The following is a 12,854-nucleotide window of genomic DNA, read 5'->3' as shown; positions in this document are numbered from 1 at the left end:
TCTTCTTATTCAGCAGTTTCTTAGTTGCAACATGTTTTGGATGGCAATAAAGTGTTTTAGAGACTGGTTTTGGATATTTCTCAATGTTTTTGTGAATTTTTTCTGAAAGAACTTGACTCTCTCTGTATAAAATACATCGCTGTGAACAGGATTTGAACCTGTGCGGGAAAACCCCATTGGATTTCGAGTCCAACGCCTTAACCAAGTCCAGTGAGTTGGGTCTTCCATTTACTAACTAAGCTGTGGGAGGGTTTCCTCACCAGCAAATTGCCTTACAGACAGCGACAGGTCTGATGTGAGGTTTCTGAGGAGGAAAGAGAAAAGGTCAATCTCTTGGGACATATGGAACATAACTAATTTCATACTTCTTTTCAAGTGGAATGAGCGAACGGGTCGGATGACAAGACGGCACTGAAGGGTTTCCGCTAAGGTTTTTTGATTTATCTGGAGTGCTTTAGTGGTTGGTTTTGTATATATCACAATGACATATATATATATGTACATGATAGTACATGATATGGTAAAATGGCTAGTGTAATTCAAAGCTACAACTTGTCTTGTAGAAAGCAAGCCCTCATGCGGCTACATCTACAGAAAAATAAAGAAAGTTATGGCTTTTTGCACAAATGAAAGCGCAAAAATGGAAAATGAGCAGAGCCCACAGTGGTTCACATCATCACTCACATACCTCATGTTTACTTTCTAGTCATGTGGTGTCAGAGGACAAGACGCAACCAATCCTCGTTAGTATAGTGGCAAGTATCCCCGCCTGTCACGCGGGAGACCAGGGTTCGATTCCCTGACGGGGAGATTTATTATATTCTTACTCTGGACTCTGGACTCTGGAACTCTGGAACGAAAACTTAATTCTTCCAACAATATATTTTTATTCACAAGCTGTTTATATTTTATTGTTTGATTGTCACTCATTACAGAGGCATCTACAGTGCCGGCAAAAAAAATCTTTACAACTTCAACGAAACCACAAAATCTTAACGTTCAAGTGTTTTATTGTGGATATTTCGTTACAATTAGTATTTTAATTAATTAGTATTGATATTTACATTTTACTAAGCCAGCTTTGCTATTATATAGTTTTTGATTATCTCCTTCATTGTGTGCACTTTTAAGAAGTGAAATCATGATGCGGATTTTACACGTAAAGTTTTTTTTTACTGCACAAATGTAAAGATTTTTTTTGCCGCCACTGTACCACCAAGAATCACCACATGTGGGAAAAATTCATCCCACAAAAACAGAATGGTTGCATTTGCGCATGTTTCCAGTCCTTCCTGTATTGGTTAATCCTACAAACATGGCCGGTTAGCTCAGTTGGTCAAATCGTGGTGTTAATAAAACCAAAATTGGGGGTTTGATCCCTGTACGGGCTGGGAATGGCTCCTTAAAGGTCACCTTCACAAGTAGGTCTATGTCTGAAGTAGGTTTCTTCTTATTCAGCAGTTTCTTAGTTGCAACATGTTTTGGATGGCAATAAAGTGTTTTAGAGACTGGTTTTGGATATTTCTCAATGTTTTTGTGAATTTTTTCTGAAAGAACTTGACTCTCTCTGTATAAAATACATCGCTGTGAACAGGATTTGAACCTGTGCGGGAAAACCCCATTGGATTTCGAGTCCAACGCCTTAACCAAGTCCAGTGAGTTGGGTCTTCCATTTACTAACTAAGCTGTGGGAGGGTTTCCTCACCAGCAAATTGCCTTACAGACAGCGACAGGTCTGATGTGAGGTTTCTGAGGAGGAAAGAGAAAAGGTCAATCTCTTGGGACATATGGAACATAACTAATTTCATACTTCTTTTCAAGTGGAATGAGCGAACGGGTCGGATGACAAGACGGCACTGAAGGGTTTCCGCTAAGGTTTTTTGATTTATCTGGAGTGCTTTAGTGGTTGGTTTTGTATATATCACAATGACATATATATATATGTACATGATAGTACATGATATGGTAAAATGGCTAGTGTAATTCAAAGCTACAACTTGTCTTGTAGAAAGCAAGCCCTCATGCGGCTACATCTACAGAAAAATAAAGAAAGTTATGGCTTTTTGCACAAATGAAAGCGCAAAAATGGAAAATGAGCAGAGCCCACAGTGGTTCACATCATCACTCACATACCTCATGTTTACTTTCTAGTCATGTGGTGTCAGAGGACAAGACGCAACCAATCCTCGTTAGTATAGTGGCAAGTATCCCCGCCTGTCACGCGGGAGACCAGGGTTCGATTCCCTGACGGGGAGATTTATTATATTCTTACTCTGGACTCTGGACTCTGGAACTCTGGAACGAAAACTTAATTCTTCCAACAATATATTTTTATTCACAAGCTGTTTATATTTTATTGTTTGATTGTCACTCATTACAGAGGCATCTACAGTGCCGGCAAAAAAAATCTTTACAACTTCAACGAAACCACAAAATCTTAACGTTCAAGTGTTTTATTGTGGATATTTCGTTACAATTAGTATTTTAATTAATTAGTATTGATATTTACATTTTACTAAGCCAGCTTTGCTATTATATAGTTTTTGATTATCTCCTTCATTGTGTGCACTTTTAAGAAGTGAAATCATGATGCGGATTTTACACGTAAAGTTTTTTTTTACTGCACAAATGTAAAGATTTTTTTTGCCGCCACTGTACCACCAAGAATCACCACATGTGGGAAAAATTCATCCCACAAAAACAGAATGGTTGCATTTGCGCATGTTTCCAGTCCTTCCTGTATTGGTTAATCCTATAAACATGGCCGGTTAGCTCAGTTGGTCAAATCGTGGTGTTAATAAAACCAAAATTGGGGGTTTGATCCCTGTACGGGCTGGGAATGGCTCCTTAAAGGTCACCTTCACAAGTAGGTCTATGTCTGAAGTAGGTTTCTTCTTATTCAGCAGTTTCTTAGTTGCAACATGTTTTGGATGGCAATAAAGTGTTTTAGAGACTGGTTTTGGATATTTCTCAATGTTTTTGTGAATTTTTTCTGAAAGAACTTGACTCTATCTGTATAAAATACATCGCTGTGAACAGGATTTGAACCTGTGCGGGAAAACCCCATTGGATTTCGAGTCCAACGCCTTAACCAAGTCCAGTGAGTTGGGTCTTCCATTTACTAACTAAGCTGTGGGAGGGTTTCCTCACCAGCAAATTGCCTTACAGACAGCGACAGGTCTGATGTGAGGTTTCTGAGGAGGAAAGAGAAAAGGTCAATCTCTTGGGACATATGGAACATAACTAATTTCATACTTCTTTTCAAGTGGAATGAGCGAACGGGTCGGATGACAAGACGGCACTGAAGGGTTTCCGCTAAGGTTTTTTGATTTATCTGGAGTGCTTTAGTGGTTGGTTTTGTATATATCACAATGACATATATATATATGTACATGATAGTACATGATATGGTAAAATGGCTAGTGTAATTCAAAGCTACAACTTGTCTTGTAGAAAGCAAGCCCTCATGCGGCTACATCTACAGAAAAATAAAGAAAGTTATGGCTTTTTGCACAAATGAAAGCGCAAAAATGGAAAATGAGCAGAGCCCACAGTGGTTCACATCATCACTCACATACCTCATGTTTACTTTCTAGTCATGTGGTGTCAGAGGACAAGATGCAACCAATCCTCGTTAGTATAGTGGCAAGTATCCCCGCCTGTCACGCGGGAGACCAGGGTTCGATTCCCTGACGGGGAGATTTATTATATTCTTACTCTGGACTCTGGACTCTGGAACTCTGGAACGAAAACTTAATTCTTCCAACAATATATTTTTATTCACAAGCTGTTTATATTTTATTGTTTGATTGTCACTCATTACAGAGGCATCTACAGTGCCGGCAAAAAAAATCTTTACAACTTCAACGAAACCACAAAATCTTAACGTTCAAGTGTTTTATTGTGGATATTTCGTTACAATTAGTATTTTAATTAATTAGTATTGATATTTACATTTTACTAAGCCAGCTTTGCTATTATATAGTTTTTGATTATCTCCTTCATTGTGTGAACTTTTAAGAAGTGAAATCATGATGCGGATATTACACGTAAAGTTTTTTTTTACTGCACAAATGTAAAGATTTTTTTTGCCGCCACTGTACCACCAAGAATCACCACATGTGGGAAAAATTCATCCCACAAAAACAGAATGGTTGCATTTGCGCATGTTTCCAGTCCTTCCTGTATTGGTTAATCCTACAAACATGGCCGGTTAGCTCAGTTGGTCAAATCGTGGTGTTAATAAAACCAAAATTGGGGGTTTGATCCCTGTACGGGCTGGGAATGGCTCCTTAAAGGTCACCTTCACAAGTAGGTCTATGTCTGAAGTAGGTTTCTTCTTATTCAGCAGTTTCTTAGTTGCAACATGTTTTGGATGGCAATAAAGTGTTTTAGAGACTGGTTTTGGATATTTCTCAATGTTTTTGTGAATTTTTTCTGTAAGAACTTGACTCTCTGTATAAAATACATCGCTGTGAACAGGATTTGAACCTGTGCGGGAAAACCCCATTGGATTTCGAGTCCAACGCCTTAACCAAGTCCAGTGAGTTGGGTCTTCCATTTACTAACTAAGCTGTGGGAGGGTTTCCTCACCAGCAAATTGCCTTACAGACAGCGACAGGTCTGATGTGAGGTTTCTGAGGAGGAAAGAGAAAAGGTCAATCTCTTGGGACATATGGAACATAACTAATTTCATACTTCTTTTCAAGTGGAATGAGCGAACGGGTCGGATGACAAGACGGCACTGAAGGGTTTCCGCTAAGGTTTTTTGATTTATCTGGAGTGCTTTAGTGGTTGGTTTTGTATATATCACAATGACATATATATATATGTACATGATAGTACATGATATGGTAAAATGGCTAGTGTAATTCAAAGCTACAACTTGTCTTGTAGAAAGCAAGCCCTCATGCGGCTACATCTACAGAAAAATAAAGAAAGTTATGGCTTTTTGCACAAATGAAAGCGCAAAAATGGAAAATGAGCAGAGCCCACAGTGGTTCACATCATCACTCACATACCTCATGTTTACTTTCTAGTCATGTGGTGTCAGAGGACAAGACGCAACCAATCCTCGTTAGTATAGTGGCAAGTATCCCCGCCTGTCACGCGGGAGACCAGGGTTCGATTCCCTGACGGGGAGATTTATTATATTCTTACTCTGGACTCTGGAACTCTGGAACGAAAACTTAATTCTTCCAACAATATATTTTTATTCACAAGCTGTTTATATTTTATTGTTTGATTGTCACTCATTACAGAGGCATCTACAGTGGCGGCAAAAAAAATCTTTACAACTTCAACGAAACCACAAAATCTTAACGTTCAAGTGTTTTATTGTGGATATTTCGTTACAATTAGTATTTTAATTAATTAGTATTGATATTTACATTTTACTAAGCCAGCTTTGCTATTATATAGTTTTTGATTATCTCCTTCATTGTGTGAACTTTTAAGAAGTGAAATCATGATGCGGATATTACACGTAAAGTTTTTTTTTACTGCACAAATGTAAAGATTTTTTTTGCCGCCACTGTACCACCAAGAATCACCACATGTGGGAAAAATTCATCCCACAAAAACAGAATGGTTGCATTTGCGCATGTTTCCAGTCCTTCCTGTATTGGTTAATCCTACAAACATGGCCGGTTAGCTCAGTTGGTCAAATCGTGGTGTTAATAAAACCAAAATTGGGGGTTTGATCCCTGTACGGGCTGGGAATGGCTCCTTAAAGGTCACCTTCACAAGTAGGTCTATGTCTGAAGTAGGTTTCTTCTTATTCAGCAGTTTCTTAGTTGCAACATGTTTTGGATGGCAATAAAGTGTTTTAGAGACTGGTTTTGGATATTTCTCAATGTTTTTGTGAATTTTTTCTGTAAGAACTTGACTCTCTGTATAAAATACATCGCTGTGAACAGGATTTGAACCTGTGCGGGAAAACCCCATTGGATTTCGAGTCCAACGCCTTAACCAAGTCCAGTGAGTTGGGTCTTCCATTTACTAACTAAGCTGTGGGAGGGTTTCCTCACCAGCAAATTGCCTTACAGACAGCGACAGGTCTGATGTGAGGTTTCTGAGGAGGAAAGAGAAAAGGTCAATCTCTTGGGACATATGGAACATAACTAATTTCATACTTCTTTTCAAGTGGAATGAGCGAACGGGTCGGATGACAAGACGGCACTGAAGGGTTTCCGCTAAGGTTTTTTGATTTATCTGGAGTGCTTTAGTGGTTGGTTTTGTATATATCACAATGACATATATATATATGTACATGATAGTACATGATATGGTAAAATGGCTAGTGTAATTCAAAGCTACAACTTGTCTTGTAGAAAGCAAGCCCTCATGCGGCTACATCTACAGAAAAATAAAGAAAGTTATGGCTTTTTGCACAAATGAAAGCGCAAAAATGGAAAATGAGCAGAGCCCACAGTGGTTCACATCATCACTCACATACCTCATGTTTACTTTCTAGTCATGTGGTGTCAGAGGACAAGACGCAACCAATCCTCGTTAGTATAGTGGCAAGTATCCCCGCCTGTCACGCGGGAGACCAGGGTTCGATTCCCTGACGGGGAGATTTATTATATTCTTACTCTGGACTCTGGAACTCTGGAACGAAAACTTAATTCTTCCAACAATATATTTTTATTCACAAGCTGTTTATATTTTATTGTTTGATTGTCACTCATTACAGAGGCATCTACAGTGGCGGCAAAAAAAATCTTTACAACTTCAACGAAACCACAAAATCTTAACGTTCAAGTGTTTTATTGTGGATATTTCGTTACAATTAGTATTTTAATTAATTAGTATTGATATTTACATTTTACTAAGCCAGCTTTGCTATTATATAGTTTTTGATTATCTCCTTCATTGTGTGAACTTTTAAGAAGTGAAATCATGATGCGGATATTACACGTAAAGTTTTTTTTTACTGCACAAATGTAAAGATTTTTTTTGCCGCCACTGTACCACCAAGAATCACCACATGTGGGAAAAATTCATCCCACAAAAACAGAATGGTTGCATTTGCGCATGTTTCCAGTCCTTCCTGTATTGGTTAATCCTACAAACATGGCCGGTTAGCTCAGTTGGTCAAATCGTGGTGTTAATAAAACCAAAATTGGGGGTTTGATCCCTGTACGGGCTGGGAATGGCTCCTTAAAGGTCACCTTCACAAGTAGGTCTATGTCTGAAGTAGGTTTCTTCTTATTCAGCAGTTTCTTAGTTGCAACATGTTTTGGATGGCAATAAAGTGTTTTAGAGACTGGTTTTGGATATTTCTCAATGTTTTTGTGAATTTTTTCTGAAAGAACTTGACTCTCTCTGTATAAAATACATCGCTGTGAACAGGATTTGAACCTGTGCGGGAAAACCCCATTGGATTTCGAGTCCAACGCCTTAACCAAGTCCAGTGAGTTGGGTCTTCCATTTACTAACTAAGCTGTGGGAGGGTTTCCTCACCAGCAAATTGCCTTACAGACAGCGACAGGTCTGATGTGAGGTTTCTGAGGAGGAAAGAGAAAAGGTCAATCTCTTGGGACATATGGAACATAACTAATTTCATACTTCTTTTCAAGTGGAATGAGCGAACGGGTCGGATGACAAGACGGCACTGAAGGGTTTCCGCTAAGGTTTTTTGATTTATCTGGAGTGCTTTAGTGGTTGGTTTTGTATATATCACAATGACATATATATATATGTACATGATAGTACATGATATGGTAAAATGGCTAGTGTAATTCAAAGCTACCACTTGTCTTGTAGAAAGCAAGCCCTCATGCGGCTACATCTACAGAAAAATAAAGAAAGTTATGGCTTTTTGCACAAATGAAAGCGCAAAAATGGAAAATGAGCAGAGCCCACAGTGGTTCACATCATCACTCACATACCTCATGTTTACTTTCTAGTCATGTGGTGTCAGAGGACAAGACGCAACCAATCCTCGTTAGTATAGTGGCAAGTATCCCCGCCTGTCACGCGGGAGACCAGGGTTCGATTCCCTGACGGGGAGATTTATTATATTCTTACTCTGGACTCTGGAACTCTGGAACGAAAACTTAATTCTTCCAACAATATATTTTTATTCACAAGCTGTTTATATTTTATTGTTTGATTGTCACTCATTACAGAGGCATCTACAGTGCCGGCAAAAAAAATCTTTACAACTTCAACGAAACCACAAAATCTTAACGTTCAAGTGTTTTATTGTGGATATTTCGTTACAATTAGTATTTTAATTAATTAGTATTGATATTTACATTTTACTAAGCCAGCTTTGCTATTATATAGTTTTTGATTATCTCCTTCATTGTGTGAACTTTTAAGAAGTGAAATCATGATGCGGATATTACACGTAAAGTTTTTTTTTACTGCACAAATGTAAAGATTTTTTTTGCCGCCACTGTACCACCAAGAATCACCACATGTGGGAAAAATTCATCCCACAAAAACAGAATGGTTGCATTTGCGCATGTTTCCAGTCCTTCCTGTATTGGTTAATCCTACAAACATGGCCGGTTAGCTCAGTTGGTCAAATCGTGGTGTTAATAAAACCAAAATTGGGGGTTTGATCCCTGTACGGGCTGGGAATGGCTCCTTAAAGGTCACCTTCACAAGTAGGTCTATGTCTGAAGTAGGTTTCTTCTTATTCAGCAGTTTCTTAGTTGCAACATGTTTTGGATGGCAATAAAGTGTTTTAGAGACTGGTTTTGGATATTTCTCAATGTTTTTGTGAATTTTTTCTGAAAGAACTTGACTCTCTCTGTATAAAATACATCGCTGTGAACAGGATTTGAACCTGTGCGGGAAAACCCCATTGGATTTCGAGTCCAACGCCTTAACCAAGTCCAGTGAGTTGGGTCTTCCATTTACTAACTAAGCTGTGGGAGGGTTTCCTCACCAGCAAATTGCCTTACAGACAGCGACAGGTCTGATGTGAGGTTTCTGAGGAGGAAAGAGAAAAGGTCAATCTCTTGGGACATATGGAACATAACTAATTTCATACTTCTTTTCAAGTGGAATGAGCGAACGGGTCGGATGACAAGACGGCACTGAAGGGTTTCCGCTAAGGTTTTTTGATTTATCTGGAGTGCTTTAGTGGTTGGTTTTGTATATATCACAATGACATATATATATATGTACATGATAGTACATGATATGGTAAAATGGCTAGTGTAATTCAAAGCTACAACTTGTCTTGTAGAAAGCAAGCCCTCATGCGGCTACATCTACAGAAAAATAAAGAAAGTTATGGCTTTTTGCACAAATGAAAGCGCAAAAATGGAAAATGAGCAGAGCCCACAGTGGTTCACATCATCACTCACATACCTCATGTTTACTTTCTAGTCATGTGGTGTCAGAGGACAAGACGCAACCAATCCTCGTTAGTATAGTGGCAAGTATCCCCGCCTGTCACGCGGGAGACCAGGGTTCGATTCCCTGACGGGGAGATTTATTATATTCTTACTCTGGACTCTGGAACTCTGGAACGAAAACTTAATTCTTCCAACAATATATTTTTATTCACAAGCTGTTTATATTTTATTGTTTGATTGTCACTCATTACAGAGGCATCTACAGTGCCGGCAAAAAAAATCTTTACAACTTCAACGAAACCACAAAATCTTAACGTTCAAGTGTTTTATTGTGGATATTTCGTTACAATTAGTATTTTAATTAATTAGTATTGATATTTACATTTTACTAAGCCAGCTTTGCTATTATATAGTTTTTGATTATCTCCTTCATTGTGTGAACTTTTAAGAAGTGAAATCATGATGCGGATATTACACGTAAAGTTTTTTTTTACTGCACAAATGTAAAGATTTTTTTTGCCGCCACTGTACCACCAAGAATCACCACATGTGGGAAAAATTCATCCCACAAAAACAGAATGGTTGCATTTGCGCATGTTTCCAGTCCTTCCTGTATTGGTTAATCCTACAAACATGGCCGGTTAGCTCAGTTGGTCAAATCGTGGTGTTAATAAAACCAAAATTGGGGGTTTGATCCCTGTACGGGCTGGGAATGGCTCCTTAAAGGTCACCTTCACAAGTAGGTCTATGTCTGAAGTAGGTTTCTTCTTATTCAGCAGTTTCTTAGTTGCAACATGTTTTGGATGGCAATAAAGTGTTTTAGAGACTGGTTTTGGATATTTCTCAATGTTTTTGTGAATTTTTTCTGAAAGAACTTGACTCTCTCTGTATAAAATACATCGCTGTGAACAGGATTTGAACCTGTGCGGGAAAACCCCATTGGATTTCGAGTCCAACGCCTTAACCAAGTCCAGTGAGTTGGGTCTTCCATTTACTAACTAAGCTGTGGGAGGGTTTCCTCACCAGCAAATTGCCTTACAGACAGCGACAGGTCTGATGTGAGGTTTCTGAGGAGGAAAGAGAAAAGGTCAATCTCTTGGGACATATGGAACATAACTAATTTCATACTTCTTTTCAAGTGGAATGAGCGAACGGGTCGGATGACAAGACGGCACTGAAGGGTTTCCGCTAAGGTTTTTTGATTTATCTGGAGTGCTTTAGTGGTTGGTTTTGTATATATCACAATGACATATATATATATGTACATGATAGTACATGATATGGTAAAATGGCTAGTGTAATTCAAAGCTACCACTTGTCTTGTAGAAAGCAAGCCCTCATGCGGCTACATCTACAGAAAAATAAAGAAAGTTATGGCTTTTTGCACAAATGAAAGCGCAAAAATGGAAAATGAGCAGAGCCCACAGTGGTTCACATCATCACTCACATACCTCATGTTTACTTTCTAGTCATGTGGTGTCAGAGGACAAGACGCAACCAATCCTCGTTAGTATAGTGGCAAGTATCCCCGCCTGTCACGCGGGAGACCAGGGTTCGATTCCCTGACGGGGAGATTTATTATATTCTTACTCTGGACTCTGGAACTCTGGAACGAAAACTTAATTCTTCCAACAATATATTTTTATTCACAAGCTGTTTATATTTTATTGTTTGATTGTCACTCATTACAGAGGCATCTACAGTGCCGGCAAAAAAAATCTTTACAACTTCAACGAAACCACAAAATCTTAACGTTCAAGTGTTTTATTGTGGATATTTCGTTACAATTAGTATTTTAATTAATTAGTATTGATATTTACATTTTACTAAGCCAGCTTTGCTATTATATAGTTTTTGATTATCTCCTTCATTGTGTGAACTTTTAAGAAGTGAAATCATGATGCGGATATTACACGTAAAGTTTTTTTTTACTGCACAAATGTAAAGATTTTTTTTGCCGCCACTGTACCACCAAGAATCACCACATGTGGGAAAAATTCATCCCACAAAAACAGAATGGTTGCATTTGCGCATGTTTCCAGTCCTTCCTGTATTGGTTAATCCTACAAACATGGCCGGTTAGCTCAGTTGGTCAAATCGTGGTGTTAATAAAACCAAAATTGGGGGTTTGATCCCTGTACGGGCTGGGAATGGCTCCTTAAAGGTCACCTTCACAAGTAGGTCTATGTCTGAAGTAGGTTTCTTCTTATTCAGCAGTTTCTTAGTTGCAACATGTTTTGGATGGCAATAAAGTGTTTTAGAGACTGGTTTTGGATATTTCTCAATGTTTTTGTGAATTTTTTCTGAAAGAACTTGACTCTCTCTGTATAAAATACATCGCTGTGAACAGGATTTGAACCTGTGCGGGAAAACCCCATTGGATTTCGAGTCCAACGCCTTAACCAAGTCCAGTGAGTTGGGTCTTCCATTTACTAACTAAGCTGTGGGAGGGTTTCCTCACCAGCAAATTGCCTTACAGACAGCGACAGGTCTGATGTGAGGTTTCTGAGGAGGAAAGAGAAAAGGTCAATCTCTTGGGACATATGGAACATAACTAATTTCATACTTCTTTTCAAGTGGAATGAGCGAACGGGTCGGATGACAAGACGGCACTGAAGGGTTTCCGCTAAGGTTTTTTGATTTATCTGGAGTGCTTTAGTGGTTGGTTTTGTATATATCACAATGACATATATATATATGTACATGATAGTACATGATATGGTAAAATGGCTAGTGTAATTCAAAGCTACAACTTGTCTTGTAGAAAGCAAGCCCTCATGCGGCTACATCTACAGAAAAATAAAGAAAGTTATGGCTTTTTGCACAAATGAAAGCGCAAAAATGGAAAATGAGCAGAGCCCACAGTGGTTCACATCATCACTCACATACCTCATGTTTACTTTCTAGTCATGTGGTGTCAGAGGACAAGACGCAACCAATCCTCGTTAGTATAGTGGCAAGTATCCCCGCCTGTCACGCGGGAGACCAGGGTTCGATTCCCTGACGGGGAGATTTATTATATTCTTACTCTGGACTCTGGAACTCTGGAACGAAAACTTAATTCTTCCAACAATATATTTTTATTCACAAGCTGTTTATATTTTATTGTTTGATTGTCACTCATTACAGAGGCATCTACAGTGCCGGCAAAAAAAATCTTTACAACTTCAACGAAACCACAAAATCTTAACGTTCAAGTGTTTTATTGTGGATATTTCGTTACAATTAGTATTTTAATTAATTAGTATTGATATTTACATTTTACTAAGCCAGCTTTGCTATTATATAGTTTTTGATTATCTCCTTCATTGTGTGAACTTTTAAGAAGTGAAATCATGATGCGGATATTACACGTAAAGTTTTTTTTTACTGCACAAATGTAAAGATTTTTTTTGCCGCCACTGTACCACCAAGAATCACCACATGTGGGAAAAATTCATCCCACAAAAACAGAATGGTTGCATTTGCGCATGTTTCCAGTCCTTCCTGTATTGGTTAATCCTACAAACATGGCCGGTTAGCTCAGTTGGTCAA

The 12,854-nt window shown here is 38.5% G+C and overlaps 9 non-coding genes across 9 annotated transcripts; all 9 read left to right on the top strand.

Moving 5' to 3' along the window:
* The first annotated feature begins 738 nt into the window (after nt 1–738).
* On the top strand, nt 739–810 carry TRNAD-GUC (transfer RNA aspartic acid (anticodon GUC)). The gene has a single exon. It is a non-coding gene; the product is annotated as a tRNA-Asp (tRNA).
* A 1,373-nt stretch (nt 811–2,183) lies between these two features.
* On the top strand, nt 2,184–2,255 carry TRNAD-GUC (transfer RNA aspartic acid (anticodon GUC)). Its single transcript has one exon. It is a non-coding gene; the product is annotated as a tRNA-Asp (tRNA).
* A 1,373-nt stretch (nt 2,256–3,628) lies between these two features.
* TRNAD-GUC (transfer RNA aspartic acid (anticodon GUC)) lies at nt 3,629–3,700 on the top strand. The gene has a single exon. It is a non-coding gene; the product is annotated as a tRNA-Asp (tRNA).
* Nucleotides 3,701–5,071: 1,371 nt separating this feature from the next.
* Nucleotides 5,072–5,143, top strand: TRNAD-GUC (transfer RNA aspartic acid (anticodon GUC)). The gene has a single exon. It is a non-coding gene; the product is annotated as a tRNA-Asp (tRNA).
* A 1,364-nt stretch (nt 5,144–6,507) lies between these two features.
* On the top strand, nt 6,508–6,579 carry TRNAD-GUC (transfer RNA aspartic acid (anticodon GUC)). The gene has a single exon. It is a non-coding gene; the product is annotated as a tRNA-Asp (tRNA).
* A 1,366-nt stretch (nt 6,580–7,945) lies between these two features.
* On the top strand, nt 7,946–8,017 carry TRNAD-GUC (transfer RNA aspartic acid (anticodon GUC)). Its single transcript has one exon. It is a non-coding gene; the product is annotated as a tRNA-Asp (tRNA).
* Nucleotides 8,018–9,383: 1,366 nt separating this feature from the next.
* TRNAD-GUC (transfer RNA aspartic acid (anticodon GUC)) lies at nt 9,384–9,455 on the top strand. Its single transcript has one exon. It is a non-coding gene; the product is annotated as a tRNA-Asp (tRNA).
* Nucleotides 9,456–10,821: 1,366 nt separating this feature from the next.
* On the top strand, nt 10,822–10,893 carry TRNAD-GUC (transfer RNA aspartic acid (anticodon GUC)). The gene has a single exon. It is a non-coding gene; the product is annotated as a tRNA-Asp (tRNA).
* A 1,366-nt stretch (nt 10,894–12,259) lies between these two features.
* Nucleotides 12,260–12,331, top strand: TRNAD-GUC (transfer RNA aspartic acid (anticodon GUC)). The gene has a single exon. It is a non-coding gene; the product is annotated as a tRNA-Asp (tRNA).
* Nucleotides 12,332–12,854: the final 523 nt, after the last annotated feature.

Source organism: Phyllobates terribilis, unplaced genomic scaffold, assembly GCF_046119375.1.
Source record: "Phyllobates terribilis strain yellow unplaced genomic scaffold, ASM4611937v1 Scaffold_11__3_contigs__length_659146591, whole genome shotgun sequence".
Taxonomy (NCBI): Eukaryota; Metazoa; Chordata; class Amphibia; order Anura; family Dendrobatidae; genus Phyllobates; species Phyllobates terribilis.
The sequence above is the reverse complement of the archived record's forward strand: the minus strand, read 5'-3'. Positions and strand labels throughout refer to the sequence as shown.